At 33.0% G+C, this 12,928-nt stretch overlaps 1 long non-coding RNA gene across 1 annotated transcript in view; it reads right to left on the bottom strand.

The window, feature by feature from the left end:
* The window catches only part of LOC107744953 (uncharacterized), a 12,487-nt gene extending 3,571 nt beyond the window's left edge, over positions 1-8,916 (bottom strand). Inside the window, exons 1-2 of the long non-coding RNA XR_001640545.1 lie at positions 8,399-8,916; positions 6,758-6,852 (exon numbers count right to left, since the gene is read on the bottom strand). This is a non-coding gene — a long non-coding RNA (uncharacterized LOC107744953). The remainder of the gene's footprint in view (positions 1-6,757; positions 6,853-8,398) is intronic.
* Between the last annotated feature and the right edge of the window lie 4,012 nt (positions 8,917-12,928).

The following is a 12,928-nucleotide window of genomic DNA, read 5'->3' as shown; positions in this document are numbered from 1 at the left end:
TATATATATATAAAACAATACTATTTGATGACAGGTGGTCTAATTTCCCAGCAGGCACTCGTATAACTAATATTTTGCCTGGATCCAAAACATCTTGAAATGTATTACTGAAGTAGCCCAAGCCAAACTGTAAAAGCACATGATCAGGGAGCAGTGTGGCACCCAAGCTTCACATCCTAGTGTAGTTGCAAAATGTGGAAAGTTACTATGAAACACCGTCAGCATTGTGAGCAGAGCACTGAGGCAAAGCGACAATGTGGAAGCTTGATAGCCGGCTGCACCACGGCATGATGGGAAAGCAAGGCCAGAGAGGGTTCACATGCAGGTTACACAGAGACCGATGAGACGATGGCAATGTAAAGAACAGTGTGATGTTGTATGTGATATAATTCAGGTTCAGCTACTATAATTAACAAATGTTGAGAATAATTTATTTCGGACTGCTGCATTTAAAGACCCCATGAACTATTTGACAAGCAGTTTTCTTTCCTGGTTTGACACATTCCCTGTAGAATCAGGAATCTGGGGAAGTATATATCGATAGCCAAGAAACAACACGCAATGCTGTTTCTTTCACAAACTATTGGCAGAAGGAAAAGAAATAAAATCAACAAGAAATAAATGAAGTACCAATGTTAGACACACTGACAAACCATTGATTGCACTTGCTATTGATAATTAGATGGAGCTGTTATATATATACAGTGCCGTGAAAAGGTTTTTGCCCCCTTCCTGTTTTTTTAATTTTTTGCATATTTGTCACACTTAAAAGATTCAGATCATCAAACCAATTTTAATATTACGTAAAGATAATGCAAGTAAATACAAAATGCAGTTTTTAAATGATAATTTCATTTATTAAGGGAAAAAAGCTGTCCAAACCTACCTGGCCCTATATGAAAAATTACTTGCCCCTCCTCTTATATCATGAAAGAACTGTGATTAACCACATTATTTTAGAAAGCTGAGTTAAATTTCACTAGCCACACACAGACCTGATTACTGACAGACCTGTTGAATCAAGAAATCACTTAAATAGGACCTGTCTGACTTATAATAATTTATATAATTATATATGTAAATATTTCATTTATATATGACTATATTTAATTATTATAATTTCTATAACTACTTTATTTAATTATAAATATAATTTTTGTCAACAGAAAATGTAATCAAATGTAGATAATAATAATATAACTATGATATAAATAATCTGAATATATTTCATATTTATTTTAAAAACAATATAATCATAAATATAAGTTATAAATACATAATATCACCATATTAATAATGTAAATACACATTCTAAAAATAATAAATACATTATGTAAATAATACATATAATTCTACTGCGTTTTAAACTTTAAATATGCATATCTGATAAAAGTTATATTCTCTGTACTTTTAGCATTTAAATATATTATTACTTTTCATTATACATTTAATATAATGAAAATAAGTAAATGCATATTTTAATTATTTTTTATTACATATTTACATTAATAAAATATAAATAAAATATATTAATATATGAAATATTAAAATATTAATATTAATAATACAAAATATTAATAAAATATAATTTTAATAATAATGTAAATATACATTACAAATAATAACACATCATTATATAATGTAAAAATGTATAATTCTACAGAGCTTTAACATTTAAATGAGCATATCTGATCAAACATATTTTTACTTTTATGACATTAAGAGAGATATTTTTACTTTCAGGCCAAGTTATAGAAAAGAACTAAAACCACTAAAAATCATGGGGTCTTTAAATAATTTGATATTTTGCAGCTACGTGGTTATTTTAAATCATTACATTATTTTAAATATCAAGTAAACACAGAAAGGCTACAGTAAATAAAAAGGCTTCATATAATTTGACAGCAGTTTTAAATAAGTAGAGTTAAGCTTTTAGCAATAAATCTATGTCCTCAGTCACTCCCCTTTGTGTCCAGCAAAGGGCGCTGCTGCTCTACATCTGACACGGGCGTCCCGTGAACTCTTCACACCCCACGGGGAGGTGCACGTCCCGTCGGTTCAGAAACCAAACGCCTCCGAGTCCCACTGAACACTTAAGAGTGTCAGTTCAGTAGATTATGACGTGACCTGCGTTCATTTGCTTCAAGCTAAAGTCATCACCTCAAATCTGCAGCAGTCAAGCGTTCGTTTCTGCGTAACGCACTTGCCCGCGGCCCATCTCTCTCTCTCTCTGCATAATTAAACTCATGTGTAAGATTAGCGCTTGCAGCGATGACTCAGCGGCCGCTGGTGCTTCTGTCTGTCTGGGTCTGAGACTGACGCAAACACCAGAGAAAAGGCCTCTGTATTCAGTCTCCAGCTCTCAAAACCTGTATTATATTACGTCTAAGAGCTAGTGTTGTTTTTGGCGGCCTGTTTTAATTTTAGTTTTAGTCTAGTCTTTGTGTGAAACTGTCATTTTAGTTTTTATTAGTTTTAGTCACGTTCATACTCTTTTTAGTCTAGTCAAGTTTTAGTCAACTAAAAGTCTGAGCATTTTAGTCGTTTTAGTCGACGAAAACTGATGACATTTAGTCTAGTTTTAGTCAATGAAAATTGTATTTTAGTCTCTTTTTAGAAATGCAATTCTATTTAACCCAGTCAATATAGTATAAGTACCTAGTAGTATAGACGAAACCAAAATTTTCTTTTAGCCAAACCCATTTCAAACAAGGTTATCTTATTATATTATTGTAACCTTATAGACTCAAGAATATATATGTATGTGTGTGTGTGTGTGTGTGTGTGTGTGTGTGCACATACACATACATATATAGTTAGCCTATATATATTTATTATATTTAACATAAATGTGGCTATATTATAATTTAGATATATAATTTATAATAATTTATATAATTATATATGTAAATATTTCATTTATATATGACTATATTTAATTATTATAATTTCTATAACTACTTTATTTAATTATAAATATAATTTTTGTCAACAGAAAATGTAATCAAATGTAGATAATAATAATATAACTATGATATAAATAATCTGAATATATTTCATATTTATTTTAAAAACAATATAATCATAAATATAAGTTATAAATACATAATATCACCATATTAATAATGTAAATACACATTCTAAAAATAATAAATACATTATGTAAATAATACATATAATTCTACTGCGTTTTAAACTTTAAATATGCATATCTGATAAAAGTTATATTCTCTGTACTTTTAGCATTTAAATATATTATTACTTTTCATTATACATTTAATATAATGAAAATAAGTAAATGCATATTTTAATTATTTTTTATTACATATTTACATTAATAAAATATAAATAAAATATATTAATATATGAAATATTAAAATATTAATATTAATAATACAAAATATTAATAAAATATAATTTTAATAATAATGTAAATATACATTACAAATAATAACACATCATTATATAATGTAAAAATGTATAATTCTACAGAGCTTTAACATTTAAATGAGCATATCTGATCAAACATATTTTTACTTTTATGACATTAAGAGAGATATTTTTACTTTCAGGCCAAGTTATAGAAAAGAACTAAAACCACTAAAAATCATGGGGTCTTTAAATAATTTGATATTTTGCAGCTACGTGGTTATTTTAAATCATTACATTATTTTAAATATCAAGTAAACACAGAAAGGCTACAGTAAATAAAAAGGCTTCATATAATTTGACAGCAGTTTTAAATAAGTAGAGTTAAGCTTTTAGCAATAAATCTATGTCCTCAGTCACTCCCCTTTGTGTCCAGCAAAGGGCGCTGCTGCTCTACATCTGACACGGGCGTCCCGTGAACTCTTCACACCCCACGGGGAGGTGCACGTCCCGTCGGTTCAGAAACCAAACGCCTCCGAGTCCCACTGAACACTTAAGAGTGTCAGTTCAGTAGATTATGACGTGACCTGCGTTCATTTGCTTCAAGCTAAAGTCATCACCTCAAATCTGCAGCAGTCAAGCGTTCGTTTCTGCGTAACGCACTTGCCCGCGGCCCATCTCTCTCTCTCTCTGCATAATTAAACTCATGTGTAAGATTAGCGCTTGCAGCGATGACTCAGCGGCCGCTGGTGCTTGTCTGTCTGGGTCTGAGACTGACGCAAACACCAGAGAAAAGGCCTCTGTATTCAGTCTCCAGCTCTCAAAACCTGTATTATATTACGTCTAAGAGCTAGTGTTGTTTTTGGCGGCCTGTTTTAATTTTAGTTTTAGTCTAGTCTTTGTGTGAAACTGTCATTTTAGTTTTTATTAGTTTTAGTCACGTTCATACTCTTTTTAGTCTAGTCAAGTTTTAGTCAACTAAAAGTCTGAGCATTTTAGTCGTTTTAGTCGACGAAAACTGATGACATTTAGTCTAGTTTTAGTCAATGAAAATTGTATTTTAGTTATCTTATTATATTATTGTTTCCTTATAGACTCAAGAATACATCCATTCCAGACACGGAAGACGCTCTGATTTGAATTTACAGCATCTCTAATTATTGGCGACATTAGAAATGGATATTATATAATAGCTGCTTTTTTGAACATTTTAGCAATTTAAAAATATTAAAAAAGGATTTTTTTTACACGGCACCCCTGCTCTCGACAGACGCGTCACCCCGGTTGGGAAACACTGTTCTAAATTCGTCAACGATATTGCATTATACATTTAATTATAGTCATCGTCACATGACCAGCATTTTCGTCTCGTCTCGTTTTCGTCACGTGATAAAGGTTCGTTGACGACGATATTTAGTCATAATTTTCGTTGACGAAAGCAACACTACTAAGAGCAAACATCATGAGTCTCAAGTCATTTTGAATAAATCATTGGTTAAATGTATTACGTAAATATTAATTGATGTATTTTGAAATGCATTAGGTTTGCACGTTTCAAGCCAACATTAAATTTAATGTTGGCTTGAAACTGTTAAATATGTATTTTTTTATTTGTTTCTGACCTTACAATAAATGAATATAATTAAATAATAAATTTATAATAATAAAATAAATCGTAATCTTGCATCAAAATGAAATGATTTTTAGTTTTTGGCTGACATCACCAAGGCTGTCCGAACCACCTGTTAATACCGAGATACTTTTCACTATCAAATCAATTTTTATTATTATTCTTTTTGTTCCCGAAAATCCAGTTTGACTCAAAATAATTAAGTATTTTTTAAAAAGAAATTGAAATAAAACACACAATAGATAATAGAATGATATATAATAAATGAATAATATAAAAATATAAAACATATAAACTAAAATGACAATTTTATTCAAATTTAAAAAATAAATAAAATTAAAACTTAAATGTATTACATTCATTATTTATTATTATTATTATTATTATTAATAAATTTTAAAAATAAAATATTATCTTAAACCATTATTATTAACAATTTTAATTTTAAATGTGACATTTTCACAAATTTTTTTTTTCATTTACTGTTTTTGAATTAATTATTATTAACAATATTACTATTTTGATAATTATTTAAATAATTTTAACAAATTTAATAGTGGTTAAGCAGTAAATTATTTATTTTTTATTAATTACAATTAATTAACTTAAAATGCTATTGTCATTCAAATATTAAACATTATTAACAATTATATTATTATCATCATAAGTAATGAATTTTAAAATACTATAAATTTCAAAACCACAAAAATAATTGTGAAAATGTCACAAAAACAGAGCACTCTTACCAAGTTAGGTATTACATATTAAGTAAAAACGGGCTGCAAACAGATTCATGTTCAACATCAAGATTTGTGGCTCTATGCTGAAACCTAACTGATTATTAAAGATACTGTACAATTAAAAAATTGTATGAACCAAATCTTTTATGCTCAATTAACCCCGTGCTGTACTTCATTCTCCTGCCAGGTGGTGCTAAAGAGTCTCGAACCGTCTGGCAAGAGCCCTTCAGGAAACAGGTTCAGTTTCATGTGACAAGACTACAAATAACCCTCAACGTCCCAGTTCCTGAGCGCAGAGTAAATTCAGGGCCGTGAAACAACAGGAAAAGCCACTGACTGACAGGAAGGTTCCATTTAAGAAGGACGGAAGTGGGAAAGCCCTTAAAGTCTCCTTATGTGACCCTCCAGCGAACAATACAAAAGAATGGGAGTGGCCTGATGGGAACTGATAAAAGATGCAGATCTTTTATAATGCTACAGCTATTTTGAGTGCATTTTGACCTCTGAATTTGCCTAAAAACACATGAAATGGTGTTCATTTGTGCACAACGGAAATAATAAGCAAGTCTGTGGCTACTGTCAGTCTGACATTGTAATTGCCGGTGCAGATTCCCTCCTACAGCACCGTTTTTAGTGCAACTCACCTTCTCCCTGCTTTCCCGAAGCCCGTGACGCAGACAAAGAGTGGCAGAATAAATGGAAATCAGACTAGAATGGAGTGGTGTGTGTGTGTGTGTGAGAACGGGTCTATTTTTAGCTTGTGTGTATGTGTAGATGAGGAAGGATATCTTGACATCAAAATAAAAGCAAGGACATGCAGAACAAAACGAGAAAATAATGCAACACAACACAACTACTATTTGCCAATGTGCGAGCTCTGAATAAGCACCGTCGTGAGCGCAAATGCAATTTGCCGGGAGATTTTGCGATCGCCATGGCGACCGCGGAATGAATTTGTAGCAAAGTGCTTATTCAGAGCTCGGGGATTTATGAAAGAAAGCTTTTAAAAGGAGCAAACCTGATTGGCTGGTGCTGTTGTTGCGTAGGGGACACTTGTGGCAGGAGTTGTTGCTGCAGAGACAGTAGCAGGCGTAGCACTGTACATCATGGGTACTTTTTCAGGAAGGGAACCATGGAAGCAATGAAAAGGTAGGTGGAGCATTATGGAAACCATGGCAACAGGTGTTTTGGTTGGTTGGTAGGGTTTTTGTAGTTTGTTTTTTGGTTTTGTTGTTTAGTAATGGTGTATATTACAGAGCAGCGAGCCATCATTAGGTTAAACCAGCAGATGGCATGCAATCACGATGCAAAGCGAAAGAAGCATGGGAAACAAAACAAAATAAAGGAAAAAAAAAAAAGAGGAAAAAGGCTGATTACAATCACCTCAAGGAAATTTATCACCATAATCAGTTGTACCCAGAGAAGTCATGAGTGGTTAGTGGGGGTGATAGATTTACACATGCTGTTAGCCCACCACGCTCGGATCGGGCGAGACTTCAAGTATTGATCCTATGATCTACGGCAAACTACACAGAATGGCAATTTGTGTGGTCATTTATGATCAAGTGGGCTATGTCTCTAGGAATCTGATCACATTTCCCATTCAATAGTGCACAAGACAAGACAATGCCTATTATTAAAAGCCTGTTTGCTTAGATCTGGTGTTTTCACACAAATACTGTTTAAATGACAGTTTAAAACAATGAATTGATGAAGATGGTAATAATAAAAGTAATATTTACAATAATAATAGCCACTGTAAAAAAAAAAAAAGTAAAATTAATATATATGAATTCATAAATTATATATAAATATATAAAAAGTAAACTTTAAAAGACCACTGTAAAAATGTAAAATGAATAATATGAAAACATAAATATTAATATTAATAATAATAGAAACAATAATAAAATCCACTGTTAATGATTTATAATGAATAATAGTGTGTATATATATATGTGTGTGTGTGTGTGTGTGTAAAATACATAGAAATTTAAATAAAAATAAACTTTACAACACTATAATAATAATAATAATAATAATAACATAAATGTCACTGTAAAAAATTAGAATCTGAAATAGTTTAAAATAAATCTAAATACAGTATATAAAACTTCTAATTCCTATAATAATAATAATAATAATAATAATAGCCACTGTTAAAACCAAATCAAAAACAGAAATCATTTAAAATAGATTGAATAATATGAATTCCTATAATAATTACTACTACTAAGAATAATGAAAATAATAATCAGCCAATGTAAAACAAATATCAGAATTGAGATAAAATCAAAACGGAAGAATATGAATATATAAAATATACAGAATGACTATAAAATAATTATAATATTAAATACTACTGTAAATAATTAATAATGATTAAAAAATACTGTAAATTGTGAAACCTCAGAAAGAGAAATGTGAATATTTCAAACAAGTGCTCTTGCAGATGAATAGAAGCATAACGAAGCAGAAAACAGATGCACTGATCAGATTCCATCAACAGGTGCTAATTTGACCTGGTCGTTTGTGTGACATGACAGTCAAAGTCTATTGAGCTTCAAATCACCTGTAAGAGCAACTACATCTCTACGTGAGTTGAGGAAGACAGACAGACAGACAGACAGACAGACAGACAGGAAGAGGAGGAACCTACCAATGCTGCTAGCAGGAGCCATGCACAGAACTGACCCTGTGACCATGCAGTGAAGAGTGGAGAGAGGTTAATAAGGAAGAAAAACATATTAGACACAGAGCCAGAGATTCAGAATTCAGCATGCCATACAAATCCAATTAAGCTTGTCATTATAGATCGCTCGCTCCACCGTGTCGTCATTCTGGTTAAAAACTCAGCATATTTCCAGGAAGATAAACTGGATCAATATTCGCAAGGTTGTGAAATTAGAGAGCAGGGAAACAGTGTAGGAGAAGAGGAAGAGGGCAACAGGGCAGAAAAGGCTAAAAACCAGCCATACACACACACACACACACACAAGAGAGACATGCGGTGAGCCAACAGCCACTCCTACAGTTAAAACAGACATAGTGCTGTTACAAAAGAGCCAGAGCTGGAGAAGAGGGAGGAATGGGGGCACAAGAGGACGGCTAAAAGGAAATACAACCACCATGTGGGTGTGTGATGACAAAACACACCTACAAGGGATTAGACAGCTGGACTCAATAAATCAGCATATTAGAATGATTTCTGAAGGATTGTGTGACACTGAAAATTCAGCACTGCATCATAGAAAAAAATTTTTTTTTTTAAAGTATATTAAAAAAATAAACCAATATTAGAAATTGAAATAATATTTCACAATATTACTGTTTTTTTTTTCTGTATTTTTGCTCAAATAAATACAGCCTTGATGAGCAGAAGAGACTCCATTAAAAACATTAAAAATCTAACTGATCCCAAACATATATATATATATATATATATATATATAGTACTGTGCAAAAGTTTTAGGCCAATATTATTTCCACCAACAAAAACAATGGATTTAAGCCAGTTATTTCGTTCTTTTGCTGTAGTGTGTCAGTGGGAAATATAAGTTTCCTTTACCAAACATTCCTTTTGCCATTAATTGTAATAATCCAGTGAGATTTTTGTTTGCACAAGGAGTCTGATAGCAGCCAGTGCTCTGATCTGATCTGATCATCCCGTCTGTCTGGAATGACATGAAGAAACAGAAGAAACTGAGACAGACTCAATCCAGAAGAACTGTAGCAACGTCTCCGAGATGCTTCAAGAAACCTTCCTGCAAAGATACCTGAAATACTATGTGCAAATGTAGCTTGGAAAAAAGCTGTGAGAAGGGTGAAAAAGGGTGGTTGCACCAAATGTTGATTTGATTTAGTTAATTGATAAAGAAAATCTATTTATGGCATTATTTTTGATAGCATCCTCACGTTACAGCATTTTTACGCAAGTGCCTAAAACTTTTCACAGTACAGCTTTGCAGGAAGGTTTCTTCAAGTGTCTTGGAGACGTTGCCACCGTTCTTCTGGATTGAGTCTGTCTCAGTTTCTTCTGTTTCTTCATGACATTCCAGACAGACTGGATGATCAGATCAGATCAGATCTCTGTGTGCAGCACTGGCTGCTGTCAGACTCCTTGTGCAAATAAAAATCTGGATTATCACAATTAATGGCAAAAGGAATGTTTGGAAAATGAAAACGGATACTACTGACGCACTACAGCAAAAGAACGAAATAACTGACTTGAAACCATTTTTTTGTTGTTGGTGAAAATACTAATGGCCTAAGACTTTTGCGCAGTACTGTATATATTTTTTTAATAATTTGCTACTTTTTATTTTATTGCAATTTGCTGTAATTGCATGCAGTTTTATAGTACAGCAGGATATTAGAGCAGTGTAAGCGGTTCATTTTGTGCATGTTACTGTGACTGACATTGTGATCAATATGTCTGAAAGATTCAGTAGCTATGAAATATTTGTGCATTAAAAATATTTTAATCTATGTGCCATTTATGCATTTGTGAAATGCAGTTTTAAAAATACAAAATTTTTTCATTTTCCATGTTATTTTTTTCTACTGTAGGTTATCTACCCACACCACTCCAAACTCACTGAAAAAGAGGTACCAAACTGTTCTTTTATATCGTCCTGTCAGATTAAACATGAATTCAGATGAATTGTAAGATATTGAGTGTTCTTTGTTTCTCTCATTTTAGAAAACAAGTATATGCTATCTGTCGTTCCCGGACTCCAATTCAGGTAAATTGCATTCCTTCACTATGGATTTTTTAAAGGCTTTCATGGTTCTTCCTGTATCTGTTGTAGGGCTGCACGATAAATCGCATGCGATATTTAACGCGCATCTTATCAGTAAAGCCGGTTCTGTAATCAGCGGTAAATCTCCATCACGTGCGGGCTTTCACATTGAGCAGCATTAACTACACAGAGCCGTTGTTCACTGACGAGCTGCGCAAAACCACGTTCATATTCACACGATTTTTTGCGCAGCTCGTCAGTGAACAACGGCTCTGTGTAGTTAATGCTGCTCAATGTGAAAGCACGCACGTAATGGAGATTTACCGCTGATTACAGAACCGGCTTTCTGACAAGATGCGCGTTAAATATCGCATGCGATTTATCATGCAGCCCTATTAAAAACAATGTTGAAATATAAAACTATGGATTTAAAGTTGATTATATCTGTAGAAAAAAATACATTACGTTTATTGTATAATAAGCATATATATATATATATATATACACACATACAAATATTTAAGTATTTTGAGAGCGGATGAAGACCAACTTGATATGGGAGAGAACTTTCACAGCAAGCTCTTTTGGCACAAATTTTCTGCACAGCATCATGGGTAATGCAGTTTTTCATCACAGATGTTGTCTGCTGTTAAACAGGACTACTTTAAAAATGTTAACAGATGGCTTCAGAAAATATCATCGATAAACAACCTCGGAGCTCACAACAGGTCCGTCTTTAAAAAAATAATTTTTGCTAAGGAGAAAATCAAATTTTACTTTTGGAACCTGACTGTTGCATTTAGTTCAAAATAGTCATATTTCTTTTAAATGAATGTAAATTCTACTTCCTTTCACATTTGAATTGCAATCTGCATCCCATTTCATACCTCAGTTCAAATTCAGTAACTGATTTGGAATTGAAAAGCAATTCTCAATTCAGTTCTGAACTGCGCACAACTCTACTTAAAAAAAAAAAAAACCCTAGATTGTCGAATTAAAAAGAAAAAAATTCATGGTTTTCTTTATAATAAAGTCACAGATTACAGCAAAAGGGTTGTACGAGGGAAAGATAATGCATCATTTAAAGAAAGCGGAACACTTCATTGACAGGACAAACATTTACTTCTGGACTCTCTTGAAGCTCTGTTCCAAAACCTAGTGAGCTGCATTGCTGTCTACATAGGCTGCTACTTTCTAAAGCACAAGTGACTGATTTGGAACACTCTACATAGGCAGCAACTTAGTGCACTACACAAAGTGCACTGGAGTCACAACTATTAATTCCAATATAGTCTGACTTTTCATGTAAATATGTACAGCAGCACACAAATAATGGGTAAAGTTGTAAATTTTTTATGATACTTTCTGCATTAAAATTGTATTCCTCTTACTGTCATCTTAATTTTTTTCACTGAGTTTGTCGCATACATTCTGGGATTAAATTCTCCCTGAAGGATACTTGCTGCATGAATTTTATGCAAAACAAGGTATCCTGGAAAGCAGCATAATAATGCACAAATCGTTTGGAATAGCCTTGGCGTCATGTTTATGACAGACAGAGTCTAGTGCTGTCTAAGAAGAAAGATCAGTAGGTTTAGGAACAGAGCTTGTAAGTATACTTTTAATAAACATCAGCATAAGATGCACTTTAATTGTGGTATTCTTGTAACCAAGAGTTGAATATTTTGCTCCCCTCCGCCAACATAGAGAACCATTAAAATAAATATGCCACCCACAGGGATTTATCATACAGAATTACATAACCTTCCACTGAAGGAAAAAACCAAAAAAACAAACAAAGAGAAACTAAAAGACAAGAAAATGAAGAAGCCATAACTATATCATCTGACTTTTAAACCCTTTCTCTGGGGTTGAGGGCAGGGATCGATTGCTTCAGCATCCCTACAGTAAGTGGCCCGGTTTTTTTTCTTTTTTTTCTTTTTTTCCTTTGTTATGTGCATTACATCATAATCAGGGAAAGGACTGGTGGTTTATCTCAGGTCGCTGTATGCTCGGGAAACCTGGGACTTTATTTGCACTCTTGTTTTATTTTTATGGCTGGTGAGCTGCTACTGTCCTCGCGTCACTCTCTGACCCAGACGCCACAGTAGAAAAAGACAAAAGGTTCAGGGCAAAAGCAAAAGCAAAAATGGAGTAAACAGCAAAACGAATGAGGCCAAGCATGTGAGTGCCATGACAGCAAACGCAGCAAACTAAAACCACACCAGCGTGAGATGTGGAAGCGGGAAAGCTTGCTGCCAAATACCGTGTCTACTGTGTCAACGCAAGCAAGTGATATCAAACTATATCCGTACCATTATAATCAATGATATGAGCAGTGCAAGAAAACGAGATTTTATGTTCCTATTTTAAACGGCAACCTCACCATGTCGCATGTGTTGTGTCGAATTGTAAGCTTGCAGGACCAAACTAGGTTCTTACCATTA

The sequence above is a fragment of the Sinocyclocheilus rhinocerous genome, unplaced genomic scaffold (genome assembly GCF_001515625.1).
Source record: "Sinocyclocheilus rhinocerous isolate Xijiao unplaced genomic scaffold, SAMN03320098_v1.1 scaffold1039, whole genome shotgun sequence".
NCBI lineage: Eukaryota > Metazoa > Chordata > Actinopteri > Cypriniformes > Cyprinidae > Sinocyclocheilus > Sinocyclocheilus rhinocerous.
Note: the sequence above shows the minus strand (reverse complement) of the source record. Positions and strands in the feature narration are given on the sequence as shown.